Below are 20,039 nucleotides of genomic sequence, written 5' to 3' on the forward strand. Positions count from 1 at the left end.
AAGGAAAACTGGCAGCCAGTTCCAGAATGATACCATCTTTGGGGAGAAAGCATTGCCTTGTTGATGCCTTACTTTTGGACTATTAGCCTCAAAATCGTGAGCCAATAAATTCCCATTTTTAAGCCAACCCATTATAAGTTATTTGTTTCAGCAGCTGGAAAACTAAGGAACATGTCTTTCACACTTAAGCGGTCACTGCTGAACTTACATGTTTACCACAGCCTAAAATTCCCAAGTCCTTTTATTTTTGGGAGGAGGGGCATAAACTGCTATTAAAGCAGCATTGCCAATACCTTGTAGACAGATATGGGTATGGTCTAAAAAACTCATTGCCTATATTGTAATGTTACAACTTAAACTATAAGGATATAAATTTACAAAAATCCTACATGTGAAATCATGGGCTCAGTTACCAAGATTATTAGACAACATAGAAATATCTTTCCCATAATAAAGCATCCATTTTCTTGTGGAAAAAGCATACCATTAAAAACTGACAAGTTGAATCTGCTTATTTTATGACCTTGCATAAATTCAAATTTGTAGGTATCAAGAGGAATGATTAACATCTGCCATCTTTCCAGCTTAACAAAGTAGGTTTTTATAATAAAATAAAATATCATTGAAATTAGTTTTCTTAAAATATCTAACTTTGATTTATCCGTGGTATTAGATGATGTGGATTACTCATTTAATTAAAACCCACTGAAATTATCCCAACACACAGTGTGGTTTATGACAGGGTGTTGTTGCTGTACTTCTACTACTATACTATTACTGTCACTACTAAAACATTTATAGTACTTTACAAGTTATAAGCATTTCTGCTCTGATATCATTATCCTCATTTTACAGAAATTCAAAAATATTGTAATAGAGCTGGCAGACAGGTGGCCAAATGAAGTTTTTGCTATTTAGTGACCTGGACAACTTTGTGAAAGTGCAAAAAATAAAATAAAATAAAATATTTTAAAAATCAGAAAAAAGGTTATAAGAAAGACTTAAAGAGAAGAGAAATTAAGGATCTATAATTAAGAACTATGTATATTCACTATCCTTTGCAGAATATAATTTGCAAACAAAGAATCTCAGCTGTATCTTGAGTTCATGAGATTAAGAGATTAAAAAAGATTTACTTCTCATATATTTAAGACAGGAACTACACTAGAAAACTACACAAAGTAACTAAAATAATATATATTTTTAATTTTCCAAAAGCAAGCCACCCAGATAGTGAAGGAACAGTACCCTATGTCGCTCCCCTTTTTGAACTGTATCATAAAAGTATTTCAGTAATGGTTATTACCTTCTATAAAAGACAAAAGGGGAAAAATTGGTTCAGGAAAATATGCACTATTACAAACATATATGGAAAAGTTCAAAACAAATACCTTACATGAGGTTTTGGACTATATTTACTGTTCACTTGTGTATTGTTCCTCCTTTTGCAAAAACAGAAATTAGCTCTAAAAGAACATGATAGGGGAGCCTTAAAGCAAATAGCATATAAATATAGTTAGCATGACTGTGTTTACTGAGGCAGACACTGTGCTGCCTGCTTTCCATACATTATCAATTTTCATTATTATGTTGTGAGGCTGGAATTACTATACCTTTTTAACAAATTATGTCCAGAGAGGTCCAGAATCATAATGAGCAAGTGAAAGAACTGTTATTTGAACACAGTTTGCAACTCCAGAGCGATAGATTGTTTACTGTCATTGCCTTCAAAATTTGACATGTTTCTGTACATTATATATGGGAGAAATGTAACATGCTATGAAACAAGAGTGAGTCAAAAGCAAAGAACTGAAAGACATCTAGTAGAAGCCATCTTACTGTTAGCTTTGAATACTGGCTATGTAAATTTCTATTTGTAGAAATATTTTAACATTCATCAAAGAGGGAAGACATAGCATGGTAAACACAAGTAATCTTAAGTAAGGGAGCATGAGAGAGAGAGGCTATTGCTTTGGCAATGTACCTTTAGTTATGACCTACAAATTTCCAAATACTCTATTTCTACGTAAATACTGCCCTGAATCACTGTTTGGGGAGATCAAATCACAGATTTTATGTGTACGGAAAGATATGGGTTAATTTTTTCAAAAAGCATTCCTTAAGAGATGAAAGATAAAATCAGGTTGGAATCTGTATTTTTGACAGTAAGATTACTGTACTAAATTATTTTTTCAAAAGATTCCCTACTTTATCCCAGCTCCAAAGAAAAAACAAAAACCAGTTAGGTACAGAAATAAAATGAGGACAATACTAAAATATTCAGATATGCCTGAAAGAGTATTGTTTTGTTTTCTTTTTTCATATCAGATCTTAACAAGGTTTGAGGGAGGCACATCTCACACAAACATAAACACCCATTCAACATGCTCACGAAAAACACTTTTAAGTGCTCTAAATGGGGTTTCTAAATAGCAATACTATGACAATGTTCAAAATATGTAACACATTTTCTAAGATAATAAGGTATTGATTTGTCTTATAAATTAGATACAAACCATAATAAATAGTTCTCCTTACTAGTTCAACAGATATTTTCTGCATGTAACATATATTCTTTTTTTTTTTTTTTAAAGATTTATTTATTTATTTAATTCCCCCCCCTCCCCTGGTTGTCTGTTCTTGGTGTCTATTTGCTGCGTCTTGTTTCTTTGTCCGCTTCTGTTGTCGTCAGCGGCACGGGAAATGTGGACGGCGCCATTCCTAGGCAGGCTGCTCTTTCTTTTTCACGCGGGGCGGCTTTCCTCACGGGCGCACTCCTTGCGCGTGGGGCTCCCCCACGCGGGGGACACCCTTGCGTGGCACGGCACTCCTTGCGCGCATCAGCGCTGCGCATGGCCAGCTCCACACGGGTCAAGGAGGCCCGGGGTTTGAACCGCGGACCTCCCATGTGGTAGACGGACGCCCTAACCACTGGGCCAAAGTCCGTTTCCCCATATATTCTTAATTTAACTACTGAACAAAGAGGGCCAGCAGAGGCATTTTTTAGGTAATAATATACCAATGGTTAGGTTCTTTTTCAGTGACTGACCTGATTTGATTGGCTTAATAATTTTTTAAGATTTTATTATTTTCTTTTTCTTCTCCTTCCCCCCTCTCCCCCACCCTGCTCTTTATGCTGTTTGTGTCTATTTGCTTTGTGATCTTCTGTATCTATTTCTCTTTTTTTGGCTTCTCTTCTTGTCTTTCTCTAGGCTTTCCCAGGATTCAGTCCTGTGAACCTCTGATGTGGAGAGCGTTTCCCTGTCAATTGCGCCATCTAATTTCCTGGTCTCTGCTGCACTTCACCTAGACTCTCCCCTTTGTCTTTCTTTTATTGTCATCATCTTGCTGTGTGACTCACTTGTGTGGGCACTGGCTTACTGCGTGGGCACTTGGTTCACCACACGGGCACTCAGCTGACCATGCTGGCACTTTGGCTTGCTGTGCAGGCACCCACAGGGGCATTTGGCTCACTGCGCAGACACTCAGCTCACATCATGGGCACTGACTCACTCACTGCACAGGGATGCTTCTTCTTTTTCACCAGGAGGTGAATTGTAGGCGAGGCCTTATCATTTGAGCTGCCATTTGTTTCCTGGCTTAATAATTTTTAAGAGATATGCTCCAAAGTCCCAACTGAGGTGTAGGATAGCACGTTCATGTATTTCATGTTTTTTACTATACATGAAATCTCACAAAACTGGACAGTTAATTTCCCTTTGGACAATTTCTGATAGAGAAAAACCTAAAGCCCAGTTTCAAACTGAGAATGATATGTAGCTTTGTAAAGGAATGATTCTCCCCTACCCTGCAATACAAGAGATCCTTGAACTTTGTGCTGATACTCAAATTCCATTATCTTACATAAAGTTTCCTCAGAAAAACATACTTAGGTGAAGCAGATGTGGCTCAAGCAATTGAGCTCCTGCCTACCACATGAGACATCCTGGTGCATCCTAAAGAAGATGAGCAAGACAGTGAGCTGACATGACCCAACAGATAGGCCGGTAAGCTGATGCAGCAAGATGATGCAACAAAAAATACAAGGAGAGTATAATGAGATACACAACAAAGCAGGGAGCGGAGGTGGCCCAGGCAATTAGGCACCTCTGTCCCACATCAGAGGTCCCAGGTTTGGTTCCTGGTGCCTCCTGAAAAGAAGACCAGCATACTATGAGAAGAGCAGACACAGCAAATGCAAACAACAAGGTGGTAAGGAGAAACAAATAAATAAAACACTTTAAAAAACAAACAAGCAAAACATACTTGATTGCATTTTATAAACGTAAGCCATATAAGAAACTATTTATACCCTGAATTTCAGGTTAGGTGATTAAACATGTTTTGTCATAGTCATAATTTAAATTCTAGTCTCAGCAAAACTACAAATTTTTGTATAAATTATTTAAAAATCTACTTTGTTAATAAAAATCTGCTGGGACAGGAAAGCTACAAAATTTGGAGCTCCTACAGAACTCCCCAAAATCAGAGATGTCTATACCAAATGCAGTTTAATGAAAAGCAGCTATCACTGAAGGCCTATTATTTATTTTAGAGATATAAATCAGATTATCAAATTTTTCCTGTAAAGGGCCAGAGAATAAATATTTTAGGTTTTAAGGGCCATAAGATCTCTGTTGCAACTATTCAGTTCTACTGTTGTAAGCATAAAAAAGCAGCTGTAACAATACATAGAACAATATATATATTAAGGAGCATGGCTATGTTCCAATAAAAGTTCACCGGCATTATGTGAAATCTGAATTCCAGATAAAGTTCCTATTTTTCCAATCATTAAAAAATGTAAGGAAGTGGATGTGGCTCAACCCCTTGGGTGCCCGCTTACCACATGGGAGGTCCCAGGTCCGGGTCCCAGTGCCTCCTAAAAGAAGACAAGCAGACGTCGCCACCCTGCACAATGAGCTAGGCACTCTGCCCCCCCACCACAACAAGCAGACGCCACAAACCAGCAGATGCCAGCAGCCCACAGGGAGTGGATGTGGGTTAGACTTTTGGGAACTTGCCTCTCATGTGGGAGGTCCCAGGTTTGGTTCCTGGTGCCTCCTGGAGAAGAGCAAACAATGAACAGATGAGAAAATCATCTGGAGGAGGGAGGGATAAAGAAATATAAGTAAATAAAACAAATCTTTAAAAAAGAAATATGTAAAAGGCTCATGGTTCTTACAAAAACAAGAGGCAAGCAAGCATTGGTCCTTTAGCCATCTTTCTGCCTACTTCTGATTTAAAACAAGAACAAAATAAAAACTGGTACAAAGCAAGATTTATAAAGTTCTATATTTTGATGCTATACAATTTGATGGCAAACTGACTACTAACTCTACTTCCACAAATGTCTTTCATAAATGTTATTCAAATGAGATGGCATTCCACAAATCTCTATTTCTATAAATATCTGCATAAAATAAATCAACAGCAAATAATTTTCATTAGTAATTAAAGAAAAATATTTTAGGGTAAATCATTTTTTTAAGGCTTTCACAAGTAAATGAGTTTCCCTGATGGATTACTGGGTCATGTTTAGCCTTCCAATATAATTTAATACTTTATTTATTATTAGCATGGAAAAAGTATCAACTTTGAAAGATAAGATTTTAGGTTAATGAGAATTATCTCATGATACCATTGTGCCACCCAGCTCTCTGGGCTCCACAGTGGGTAAAAATGGGCACATATATTGGAAAAGAAAAGATATTCTATAGTTAACATTAATCTATATTCATATACATGATTTATTAAGGACCCAAAGGCTAATATTTAACTTCTTTGTATATATATATATATATAGCCAATGTATATATATATAGCCAAACATAAATATTTACAATCATTATAAGTTCTGTGTATATATAATATGATTTCTGATTGATTATAGTTAATTCAGGACGACTAGAATACTATGATTTAAATCAAAACAATGGAGTTCCTAACTTTCAAAGACATAATTATATATAAAAATACCAACAGCAGGAAGAAATGGGTTAACATTTTGTATTATCCATGCAATTCCTTTCCCATGCATACAATCAAGGACATAACGTGAAACATGTTTACTTGTCTTAAATTATTTATATTCTGAAATCACTTGAGAAAAAACTCATTTCTCAACGAAGATGATGTAAATAATAGTCAAGTATTAATGGAAATAGTTCTAGAAACAGGAGTGTGGGAAACGGACTTGGCCCAGTGGTTAGGGCGTCCGTCTACCACATGGGAGGTCCGCGGTTCAAACCCCAGGCCTCCTGACTCGTGTGGAGAGCTGCCCACACACACTGCTAATGCGCGCAATGAGTGCTGTGCCACGCAGGGGTGTCCCCTGTGTAGGGGAGCCCCATATGCAAGGAGTGCACCCCATAAGGAGAGCTGCCCAGCGTGGAAAAAGTGCAGCCTGCCCAGGAATGGCGCCACACACACACAGAGCTGACACAACAAGATGACACAACAAAAAGAAACCCAGATTCCAGGTGCTGCTGACACAAGCGGACATAGAAGAACACACAGCAAATGGACACAGAGAGCAGATAACTGGGGGTGGGGTTGGGGAAGGGGAGAGAAATAAATAAAAAAGTAGAAACAGGAGTGTGTTCAGAAAATCTGAATGCTATTTAGGTATATTTTTTATTGGACAAAATGTAACTCAGCTGTACAAGGGGAAAACAATAAGCATCAACATGTGACTCTTTTGTTATTCTTAAATACATCCTTTCAAATAATTGTCTACTTTACTTCCTCCAAGGACTGATTGTATGATACTCTGAAGGAGAAAGTGATAATGGATGAGGAAGAAAAATGTCTCCACCACATGTGGCCAGAATATTGTCTCCAAAGTGCTACTGGGAGAAATGAGCTATGCTTTAATAATATTTTTACCTATTGCTTTCCACCACGTACAATTAATGCTATGTTATTTTTTAAGTTTCTAACATAACTATGAATCCGTTTTTTCAATTGTGGTGACTTGATTCTTTCCAACACATTACATAATGAAACCTGAAATTTTCCAGATTTATCATTATTAAAACTTTAAGTTTTAGGCAGAAGCTTAATATTATTTAGGAACTACTTGATTCTTTGTATATAAATCAACTATCAATATTTTAATGTCAACAACACAGAAGAAATTAAGCTAGAAAGTGCAGCTCAAACCTGACCCTAATTTCTGTGATTACTTTCATTTTTTAAATAAAAAAGGCAATCAGCCAGTTCAATGACAACTCTGTTTTTTAAAATCAAGCAAACTTGAAGGATCAGTTGCAAATGGCCTGCAAAGCCTTAAATGTTCTGGCCAACACAAAGGCAACACCACACTAGCTGTCTGAAGGAACAGTGAAGGTAGAGGTTATTCCAGAGCCTATGCTCTGGAACGCAAGCATATAAAATAAGGAGATAAAACTTTGACTACTTTTTTCCTTTACTCATCTTAAGGATTTACTTTCATTTTGCTTCTTCTGAAGTTTTCATTGTCTTAAAAATCATCTTGTCAATACATTATTAAAAATGTGGACTATGCTCCTCCCTTGTCAAAGTGGTTTTGCTTAAACAACCCAGTCATATTTCCAAATTGTTTTATATACCAAATATCACTGCTCCTAGTTTGAGACAAGCAATTTTATGAAGCACAGGATTGTTAAAATAAAAACCAACTACATTTGATCCTTTGCAATGATAATATAATTTACCTTTACTGATTAAAAGAAACAAAACCGGGAAAATGATACTGGTTAATTAATAATTAATTTCAGAGAATTAGTATAGCCAAATCTTTAGTTTGATCTTTGAATATTACTAAGATGAACAAAAAAGTACCATAATCCTCAAAAATCTATCCTGAAGTCTATTGCCACTGTAAACACCTGGTCATTATATATACATGTTTTTATAATCTTTTCCTTGAAACTTGTTTGGTACTGTTTGCTAGTAATTATTTCATTAAAAACTAAAATAGGAAATGTTTTTTTCTTAAGTTTAATTTAAAAGAAGTATATACCGGAAAAGATTATGAAAGTAAAGAATGGTTTAAAATTTTAAAGACTAAAGACTTTTTATTTCATTTTTAATTACAGTTATATGTTATTTTTCTGGACTCCTGAATTTCTAGATTTGTACAAATTGAAATATGGTTGAAAAAACATTCCCATATTATTTTCATTATTTTGCAGGTATACATTCACCATGAATAAACTTCAAAGTTCAGTTTCCTTAGATATACTGATACAATATTGCTAAATTTCCATTTCTTGTTTTATTTCAGTTCAAATATTTGGCAATCCACAATTCTGAGTAACTCTAAGGTTACTGTAATTATTAATTTAAGGTAAAAAAAGTTCAAATTACAATGCTGTTTACTCGCACTAAATACAGTTTATTAGATAATTTTGACATTCTGACTTGGAAAAGGGACTCTAACCTGAAGACTTTTGCCAAAAATCATCAATATAAAAATAACTTTATTTGAAGCAATTAACTCAGAAAAAGTTGCTAAAGTATTAATCCTTTATAGTTAAAAATGTCCAAGTAATCTGTATAAACTACTTTCTAATGAGTACCATTGTTTTCAAAGCCTTGTCTCAGCATATTAATAATTTCTATTTTTTATTAAACATGTTTTCTCTAAGAGTATAGTCAGTTTCACAATGACAAAAACACTACTTGTAATCTTAAAATTAAACCAAATAAAGTAGCACCACAAAGCTGACACAGAAAGATGATGCAAAAACAACAAAAAAGAGGACACAGACAATAAGAGATGCAGTACACCACCGAGCTGACGTGACACAAGAGATTGAGCACCTCTCTCCCATTCTGGAAGGTCCCAAGATCAGTTCCCAGTGGCACCTAAAGAAAAGACAAAGAGACACAGAAGAACGCACAGGGAATGGACACAAGAGAGCAGATAACGGGTGGTGTTGGAGTGGGGGTGGTAGTAGTGGTGGTGGTGTAGATAAATAAATCTTTTAAAAAATTAATAAGGGTGTTTTAATATATATTATATATTTTATATATATATAATATATATTTTCTGTCATTAGTCATCAACATTTATATCCTGGAATTAAAATATTTCCCCAAAGCTAATCTACTGAGGCAAGGGGATTCATCTTCAAAACACATTATTTCTTGACTCAAAAGATCAAACTACAATTGCAAAAATATCTCTTTCCTTCATTATGTTTCCAAGGTCGATGATTAACACAGTGTTTTCAAGAATGATTACTTTCCTAAAATTACTCTCAAAGTAAGAAGAGCCTCAATCTGGACAGTTAATTCATGAGACTTTTTTATGTAACTAACTGTGTATGCTAAACATTTTACATTCATTACAGTATTTAATTCTCAAAATAACTTTATAACAGAGAGCAGAGAGTGAGTGCAAAAAGAATGCGGGGGAAATAAATCTATTTTAAAAAAATAACTTTATGATGCAGGTATTTTAACAACCATTTTACAGGTGAGAAAACTGAGACACAGACAGACTGGCCTGGGGTTAATTAAAAAGATTATAAACAGTGGTGTCAGGATATGAACAAGTAAGTCTGACTTGAATTTCACCCTTTTAACCATTACAATATACTACCTCCTTTCTATCCTCCTCTTACCTTTGAATATCACTATTCTCTCTTTAATGGCTTTGCCAACCATCAGCAGAAGTCTAACTTGATTATGATTTTAAATGAGTTTGAAATGTTCATGCATTTTGATGAATTTTTTTCCCTTTTTTTTTAGGTACTAGAGACAAGAAGGACGTTTTATGTGGGAAGCTGGCACTCAACCACTGAGCCACATTGGCTTCCCTGAGTTGGTTTTCCTGTTTGGTTGCCTGATGTTTTCTTTTTTTTAGTTTTTAGGAAGTTCTGGGAAACAAACCTGGGACCTCCCATGTGGGAAGCAGACACGTAATGGCTTGAGCCAGATCTGCTCAACATGTGGCTAAAATTTTTTTCTAATGAAAGGCAAAATACAAAGATTTACAGATACTTACCACAGCATTATTATAATAGCAAAAGAAAAAAATGAAACACAAACATTTGCCATTAGGAGACAGAGTCAATATTTCAGGGCTTTGCTAACCACATTCTTGTTGTCACAACTACTCAATTCTGCCATTTTAGCATGAAAGCAGTCACAGATAATATATAAACAAATAAGCTTGGCTGTGTTCCAATAAAACTTTATTCATTGAGATTAAACTTTGCATTTCATATAATTTAACATGCCATGAAATATATATATATATATTTTAATAGTTTAAAAATGTACTACTCTTAGCATATAAGCAATAAAGAAAAAAACAAACAAAAAAACAGGTGGAAGACCACATTTGGTGTATGGGCTGTATGTTTTAAAGGCTCCTAATATTTTTATAGAATCATTAACAATGCACTGCATGTACAATGAGGGTCTTTATATGTATTTTATAATAGAAAAACAACAACAACAACAACACCCAGACAGAATACAATACAGCCAGTGAAAACAATCCCCTTTGCTGATGCCAGATCTAAATGACCTAAACTATACAGAGAAAACAATTTCTCTCACAAAAAGCCTGGAAGGAAATGTCAAAATTGTAATGGTCATTGTCTCTTGGTGAATATTATACGCTGCTCCTTTTGATTTTTCTGTATCCTTTTTATAAAAAAGAGCGTATGTTAAAATTAGGGAAAATTACCCAAAAGAAAAAGGAGGCCCAAAAGACAATTTACGTAAACTTTTCCCAAAGACTAATTTGGGGCAGTTAATTGCTCTATCTGTTGTGTTCTTCCATAGTATTATTACGTACAGTATTTCTATCAAAGCACATCTAACAATATAGTTTTCTGTCTTATCTACTGACTTCACTAAGCAACCTGTGCTGGTTATTTATGTTTCTCTTTTAGAATTCATTAACTAAGTAATCAATAAGTCAAAAAATTAACTAATTGTATTAGGTTATTATACGAGATATCATTCAAAAATGCTTTCTTAAAAAAAATTAGATTGCATTCAACTGGGAAAATACTGTAATTATTATTACACTATAATAAGTATTATCTTTTATATGTAAAAAGCTCTTACATATTATAAAGAGTAGCAGCCATATGAAATAAGGGCTAAAAATCCAGGGGGGAGCAGATGTGGCCCAAGCATTTGAGCACCTGCCTCCCACATGGAAGGGAGGGGGGAGGTCTTGGGTTTGGTTCCCAGTGCCTCTGGACAAAACAAAAACAAACAACAAGCAAAACAAACATAAAAAATGAATTTTAAGAAATGCAGAAAAAAAAAACCAACCAAACAAACAAAACCAACTTAGAGAAGCCAATGTGGCTCAGTGGTTGAGTGCTGGCTTCCCACATATGAGGTCCCGGGTTCAATCTCTGGGCCCCAGTACTTCAAGCAAGCAAACAAACAAAACTAGGGAGAAAAGTCCATTTTATCATTATACAAGAACCACAAAATTTAAATGAATGCCACCTTTTTGGTTAATCTGATTGTGAAAGATGAAAAAAAAAAATTATGAAACCTGGGTTGGCAAGGCACAAAATTAAGAAATACCCAAACTCTATTGGTAGGTGAGGTAAATAATTTTTCCAAAAAGGCAATTAGTAACAAATTAGCTTACAAGCACATGGAAAACAGGTGAATGATGTCAATATAACAGAAGTAATGTTGGTTCATATACTTTTTGTTACACTAGATGACTGCTTAGAAATGAACACTGTACTATATACAATATCATCCATTCCACTTTCTTCCTCTTAGTTTAATATGACCACATGCAGCCTTAGAAGATCTTATTGATCAGATCTCCCCAATCTTCTTCCAAATTGCATTGGACTCCAAAATTCAGAAATCTCAATTCTTTCTTACATATTCTTGTATCAAGAAAGATTTCACCTTTTCTTGTTTAAGGTAAAATAAAATTACCTAACTTTATTTATTAAAAATACATATTTTAGGAGGTAGTGGGGATTGAACGCAGGACCTCATACTTGGGAAGAGGCACTCAACCACTGAGCTACATCTGCTCCCCAGTGACAGTTGGTTTTTTAGTTTGTTTTAGGAGGTCCTCATACATGGGAAGCAAACACTCAACTGCTTGAGCTATACCTGCTCCCCAGAAACATGTTTTAAAAGCTCCTAATATTTTTATAGAATCATTAACAATGCATTGCATGTACAATGAGGGTCTTTATATATATTTTATAATAGAAAAAAAAACAACAACAATACCCAGACAGAATACAATACAGCCAGTAAAAACAATTATGCATATATATATATGTTTATGGCCATGGAAAGAAGCTAATGATATATAACGGGATAAAGGATGGCAGTATAGTAAGAACAGAGTGATTTGTTTCGTTATTACCAAAACGTATTTAGGGAGGTAGATGTAATTCAAGTAGTTGAACACCTGATTCCCAAATACGAGGTCCCAGGTACCTCCTAAAACAAACAAACAAATGAAAAAACCAACTCTCATTGTGGAGCAGATATAGCTCAGTGGTTGAGCAACTGCTACCCATGTATGAGGTCCTGGGTTCAATTCCCAGTCCCTCCTTTAAAAAAAAATGCAATGAGAATATATTGCTTTTATAATGGAAAAGGACAACTATGTTATTTTAAAAATGGAAATGACATTTAAATTTGTTCATAATACTAATTTCCTTTTGATTATAAAGTATCATCTGTAGAAACTTCTAAAACAATTTTTAAAAGTGTCAATAAATATAATACAATCTGATCGTGAAATACAATAAATATATTCTATAGAAACTTAAGTTTAATTTAGGAATTTTAATGATATTGATACACTTGAAAACACTCTCTTTACATATCCTTTAACATCCTCATTATGGCACAAACTCCTTGATAATTTTATAAAAATTACTAAAAAAAAAAACCAAACAACAAAAACCCTTAAAACTTTGTTACTTAAATAAGAGTTAAATGTCTACAAATCAAATGAGCTTTTTAATGCAGTTCTAATAATACAACACTATATCGATTATACTGGGTATTCTTAAAATTAAGTTTGTATAAACTTTTGACATTTATTAAAATAAAAATTGTAATATGTGATATTTTTGGACAAATATCAAGCCATAAAATTAAAATGTTACTGGACTAGATAGAGGAAACATTTCTTTTTCCATGATTGATATACTATGGTTATGAAGAAACATTTTATTACCTATTTAATGGTGAACTGTCTAAGGGAAATAAAAACTAATAGGAAAACACACATATATGGATACATATGCAAATAACTGACTTTTTAATAAAGGTGATTTAGGAAGCACCATGCAAAAGAAATCATATTTTCTATTTATTTTAAAAATTTGACATGGCATTTCAGATATTGTGCTAGATGATTAAAGTGTCCTGGACCAGTACATTAACTCTTGCAAGGCTCATTTGTTATTATCATCATTCCTCAGAAAAGCACCTTTATTACTTAGGCTTCACAACTTAAATTTATCTTATATGAAGTTAGTATTATGTAAGTCATATCTACTATCTACTATAAAGCCAAAAATTAAAAAAAAAAAAAATTGGATTGCTGGCACTACCACCCTTCATTCATACTAAAGGAGCAGTCTTTAACTTAAATGTATTCTACATTGTTCTATTACTAGCTTTTAAAAATATCCACTTAAGAGTAAACATTATTTAGTGCAAACAATAAAGACTCTTAAATCAATAGAACAGAAGCATTTTAACAAATATTAACCTCATTTAATTTTTAAACCCTCTGGTTTGATATTATTCTTCCACTGAGAATGTGGAGAAACATGCTTAAAGACTAAAGATTTCCCCCAAATCACATAGTTAGAGGATAGATCAGCAAAACTCTATTATCGGGTCTTTCCCACAAGGCTTTTTTCCAGTGCTCACACTTGCTGAATCAAAATTCTGCATGCTCTCTGCTGGGTTTTGAACAATTTACCAAATTATTTTATTGTCATTTTAAAAGATGGAATATGAAGTTTATAAAATTGAAATTCATAGGAATTGAAAATGGTTATCTTAAACAGACCCTATAATTTATCAAAACTCTCAAGGACTCTGGAATGGCAAATATTGTATTAATAATCACTTCTTTCCTATTACATTAAATCACAACAAAATGACTAAAAATCTTGCTAGATAAAGCAGTTAGTCTATTTTTATCATATTTAAAAATAACTCACATTTCAATCTATCAAACTACTAATCTCAATATCAATCTCTCAACCTCAGCTCATCTCCCAGTTAAAACCAGTGTTTCAATAAATATTCTCTTGAATAAATTTCATTCAGGCTTGTTGTATTTCTGCATTTTAACTACAACTTGCTAAGTGTCATTGGTGTAATTCTCTCAGAACAACAATTAAGTAGAATTTTTAATACCGCTTGAGGGAAAATGTGCTTCCTTTTAAAGCCACACGTTAATTCTTTTTGATGCCCTTAATAATAGTTCGGAACTTTTTATGGCAGTTCAAAAGTCTGGAAGGCAATTTTCCTTTCAAGTTACTTATCAAGCAATTTAACACAGTTGAGCCATCATGTGTCCAACCTATTGAGTCACCCGCTTACAGCATCTGCCTACCACAATTTACTAACTGCAGCTTCCTCAAACTTACAAGTGAACAAACTCAGGAAGGTCTGGGAAGCATTTAATGTTTTCCAAAGTAGCAACTATTTTTTTCAGAAATCTACGTTATTTTTTCCTCCAGGAGAAAATAAAGTTCACTGAAAGAAAGAAAATAATATGCATGTACAATATTTTTTAGAAAGTATTCTACCAAAAATAATTACTAGGTATAAGCTAATACTGAGCTAGAGTACCCATATAATTGTGTCAATGACTGTTCTAAAACAGTAAACATTTAAAAAGTTATTTTATAAATATATAAAGCAAAGACCAGAGCTTCAAAGTTAGTACCACATCACAAACTTTTGGGGCTGATTTTCAGTATTTCCAATATACTGATGTGGAAATTAAACACTTCAAGAATTATTATGCCATATGTGCTGGTTTGAGTCTGTTGTGGACTCCAGCAAATTATGTGCTTAGACTAAAACCCATTCCTGTGCATGTAAACCTACTGTATGTGAAACCTTTTGGGTTGGATTCTGTTTCAGGACCTTTGGATTAGATCACTTTTGATTGGATGGATTGATTTTATTTGGAGGCCTCTGATTGGAGTATTACAATGAGACATGACCCAGGGTAGGTAGCAGCCCTCTTATAAAAGAAGGGGAGAAAAATGCAGAAACAGAGAAAGAGAGCTGCCATTTTACCCTGCCATGTGAGAGAGGACTCAAAGATAGCCTACAGCCACAAAAAGACAGAGAAACCCTGAAAGAGGCTGAGAGGCCAGAGGCTAGAATCGTGGAGCAGCCTGAAGCTGAAGAAATAAGGCCCAGAGAGAGATGAGACATGCCTGATTGCCTATAGCTAAGCTCAGGGGAAAAGTGAGCCTGTGGAAGGCACAGACCAGGTACCATTTTCCCTTGTCACTTTGCAGGAGTCCAGGATTAGAGGAACAGCCGACCTTTGATGAGAAAGCATCTCTGATGATACCTTGATCTGGACATTTTCCCAGCCTTGCATTATAAAAGCCAACCCATTTCTAGTATTTCTGCATTGGCAACCTTTAGCAAACTGAAGCATCATACTTCTTGTTTCTCAGAAAGAACTAATATAATGTAGTGTAACGGAGAATAATTAGCAAGTCCTGTAATTTGACAGACCTGGATCTGCCAAGTCACTTATTCTTTTATAACTATGGCCTCTAATTCAAGTCATCTATTCCCTTCATTGGGTCTATGTAGAGCAAATGCAAATACAAGAAAAAACTCTTTAAAAAGGGGAGGAGAGCAAAAATTACAACTTCAAAGTATAATATAAGAATACCTCAATCACTTAGCACTGTTAATGAAGATAGTATACATAATGTACTTGACAGTGATTTCCAATTATTTTATTATTTTTAAAAAGATTAATTTGTTTCTCCCCCCTCACTCCATTGTCTACTCTGTGTCCATTCGCTGTGTGTTGTTCTGTGCCTGCTTCTATTCTCACGGGGTGGCTCTGGGAACCGATCCTGGGACCTTCAGGAGTGGGAGAGAGATGATCACTCTCTCAAATCACCTTAGCTCCCTGGCCTGCTGCTGTGCCCCTCACTGTCTCTCCTCCTCCTTTTGTTGTGTCATCTTGCTGTGTCAGCTATCCACATGGGCCAGCACTCCCTATGCAGGCCAGCTTGACTTCATCAGGAGGCCCTGGGTATTGAACCCTGGACCTCCCATATGGTAGACGGGAGCCCCATTGCTTGAGAAAAATCTGCCTCCGGTTATTTTATTTCTGCTGTTCTAAAAGGATACATTTAAATTATCTGGAAAATCTAATCAGAAAAAAGGGAAGAGAACATAAACTGAATGAAGCATGCCAAATGTTCCACATTTCTATCTACAAAAAAGGAGTTTCTAAAGATAGTTTACAGAAATAAAATTCACCAAAATTCTATTAATTCTGGATGGAAATATTTCTAGAGCTTCTTCATTAAATAACATTCTAAAAACAGTTTAAGGTTTTTAAATCAATACCCATGGTTGGCATGAGTATGATCACTACATTATTGACTGCTATGAAGTGTTTTGCCTCAATCCCAAATCATTGATGACAGACAAAATTTGAGTTTTAATTGTTTATTTAGTTTCTTTTGTAACCTTGTATGCTTCAAGCTGCCAATCTATCACTGCTACCTTTAAAATGCTTCTTCTGGCTTCTCATATGCAATAGCAGAGGAAACCTAAAGAGCTTGTTGACATTTTATTATGAAATAGTCTAAGAGTGGGACTAAAAGGTTCTCTTATAAGTAAAATATATTTAATTATGAACTCCATGTTCCAATGATTGTGCCAAGGGACTGGCAATGCAGAAAAAACAAAAATTACTAACCTCCAAGATCTTAGCCCAGTACAGCAGAGATGAATCAATGCAATACAGACTAAAGAGTTTTACATAGGATAAATAAGTGAGACAAAAACAGAGGAAAAAAAATTGATTGCTATCAGGGAAGACATCAGAGATATTCAAGTTTGGATTTAAGCACCTAGATTCTTTTAGTTGGGACTTCAAAAGTATAAGATCACTGCCAAGCTCCAGAGGAATAAGAAAAGGACTTTCCAAGTAAAAGGCAATGCATGTGCAAGTACAGATGGATGAAATGATATGTATGTCATATGTGAAAAACTGTTAAGTGCACTGGTATGGATTAAAGGAAGACAGGGGAGTAGGTAAAGAACAAAGCTTTACAACAGAGATGGGGTGGATGGGATGGGGAGGATGGGATGGATTTAAGCACTGTTCAACAGGCAAAATCAGTAATTGCTGGCCAATAAATAAAGGAAAGAGGACCCCAGATGGAAGAGATGGAACCCAAGAGAGGAAGCGTTTCCAGATGTTGATTTGAATGACAAAATGGTGGTTTTTGGTATTTGTCAGGATACAGAACAATTAGTAGGGAACAGGTTTGAGGGTTGAATTTGACATGTCTAAGTACAGAAGGCAATAGAATATAAGGTCTCACCTTCTCATTGACATCTACCCTGACCACCCTATTTAATATTAACCTATCCCCTTTCTTAATTTCTTATATCTTGCTTTATTTTTTCCTTTTGTTCTAATTTACTAAACCATGTATCATACAATATACTTCTATTTATTACATATCTTATTCCTTAGAATTTAAGCTTCATAGGGGTAGGAATTTTTGTCTGAACAGAGCCTGGCACATAGAAGACGCTAAGTAAATGGTACTGTAGTGCAGTCTGGACTAGAGTTGTGGATTCAGAAGACAGGTGTTCTGTTTTTGTTTTAAAAGAAATTTTATGTTTATGGAAAAATGAGCATAAAATAGATTTCCCATATACCACCCAGGAAGCCACCGTTTTAAATGATACTGAAAGCACTGGAAATATATTATACTGCATAGGTGAGTGGTAAAATGAGAAGAGAACCAAAAAGGAACACTGTGGAAGGCCACCCTGAAACTACACAGAAAAAAAAGACAGCCAGCAAAGAGGACTGATAAAAAGTTAGAAGACAAACCTCAGTGAGGTGTCATAGAAACTGGAGAGTTTCCAAAAGGACAGTGATCAACAGTGTCAAATGAAAAGGTTCAATAGGATAGGTATGGAGATTCAAATAATGTTTGGCAATTAAGAAATTATTATTAACCAGAGCAACATCAGTTTTATGAAAGGAAAACCAAAAGCCAGGCTGCAATAATTTGTGATGTTATCAGGAGATAAGTATGGATAACTGAAGGACAGATCGTGTTCATAAGGTCTTGTTATGAGACAAAGGAGTAGGATAAGGCAAAAACTAGAATTGGTGTGATGGGGGACCTTATTTCTTTATTAGAAAGCTGATACTTGAGTCTTATTTATATAATGGAGGGGGAAAAAACAATAAAGAGGAATAGAGGTTTAAGATTTGATGAATAGCAGCAAGTTAATTGTAAAGAGGTAGATCTAGAGCACAAGGAGAGGGATTAGTCTCTTCAAACCCAAGTCACAGAGAACCATTCCAAAAGACTTTTTTAAAAAAAATTTTAAATAAGATTTATTTACTTATCCCCCACCCTCGCCCCACTGTCTGCTTTCTGTGTCCATTCAGTGTGTGTTCTTCTGTGTCTGCCTGTATTCTCATTAGGCGCCTCCCGGAATCAATACTGGGACCTTCAGTGTGTGAGAGAGGCAATCATTCTCTTGTGCCACCTCAGCTCCCTGATCTACTGCGTCTCTTATTATCTCTCTCCTTTGTGTATCTTTTTGTTGGGTCATCTTGCTGTGCCAGCTCTCTGCGTGGGCCAGCACTCCTGCACTGGGCAGTACTCTGTGCATAGGCCAGCTAACCACACTGGCAAGCTTGCCTTCACCAGGAGGCTCTGGGCATCGAACCCTAGACCTTCTATATGGTAGACAGGAGCCCAATTGCTTGAGCCACATCCGCTTCCCCCAAAAGACTTTGTAACAGAGAAAATTGAATATATCCCTAACAGGATATATTCTAAGGATAAAAAGAAATGTAAAAAAAAATTTACACTATTTTCAGCATTTATACTCTTGGTAATAATGTCAGTGCTATTCTAAGATGACTGGTGGTCATGTAATGCAGGATAAAGTAAATGAGCAATTATGTTGCTAAAAACGGATTCCGCAGTGGGAGAAAGCAGAAAGAGAAGGCAGAAGAGAGTAAGTAAAAACCTGGTGGCCCTGCATTTGAATTAGAAGTATCAGTATGAACTTTTAATGTATTTTAAAATATAAAAAATGGCTTAGCTCTGTTCACTGAGAAGGTTTAGAAATAATGACTGACCCAGAAACAACTATCGTCTGTAGCCCCAGAGTTTGATCTCCAAATATCATTTCCTACTATCTAGAAAAATGGATGATTTCAGATCTGGGGCAGAAAATGTACAAGATGAATCAGGAACATCTTGTCATACTAATTAGCAAACACTACATGGATTCAGGAACTAAGTTAGAGAGAATCCTACTAGCCAAAGATTTGAGCATCAATAAACCTTAGGGACTGCACTGGAGTGAAACACATCAAATATTTTAATCAAAGAGCTAACAATGGCACTAAACAACACTAAACAAAACACTAAGTGGTGACCACTGGAAAATACTAGTGAACTGAATATTTTAAAATGGAAAGAAAGGGATCAAGAATTTACCTTACTTTTACCTATATGAATTGTACCACTGAGTTACAAAATAGTAGATTAAGGGTATTTTGTTTTCCTCAACATATTAAGAAATGATAGCATGTGGATATCATCATGATCTAGGCATCAGACATCAGCACCTGCTTAACATTACACAATGAGAGAAAGACATTTTAAACTTCCTGATAGAAAAGTATACTACCTAGGAAGTAGTCTTGGCAAAAAGATATAGAACAAAAGCAAATTTCAATCTGACCTGGACTTTAGATCAGACTACCAATCACAAGGACACAATCAGCAAAATCTAGATAG

At 35.1% G+C, this 20,039-nt stretch overlaps 1 protein-coding gene and 1 pseudogene across 23 annotated transcripts in view; both read right to left on the bottom strand.

Moving 5' to 3' along the window:
* JMJD1C (jumonji domain containing 1C) overlaps positions 1-20,039 on the bottom strand; it is a 336,090-nt gene that overhangs the window by 56,537 nt on the left and 259,514 nt on the right. The gene's annotated exons all lie outside the window — the stretch shown is intronic.
* LOC111767088 (small nucleolar RNA U13) lies at positions 2,323-2,412 on the bottom strand (annotated as a pseudogene).

Source organism: Dasypus novemcinctus, chromosome 6 (assembly GCF_030445035.2).
Source record: "Dasypus novemcinctus isolate mDasNov1 chromosome 6, mDasNov1.1.hap2, whole genome shotgun sequence".
NCBI classification, from domain to species: Eukaryota; Metazoa; Chordata; class Mammalia; order Cingulata; family Dasypodidae; genus Dasypus; species Dasypus novemcinctus.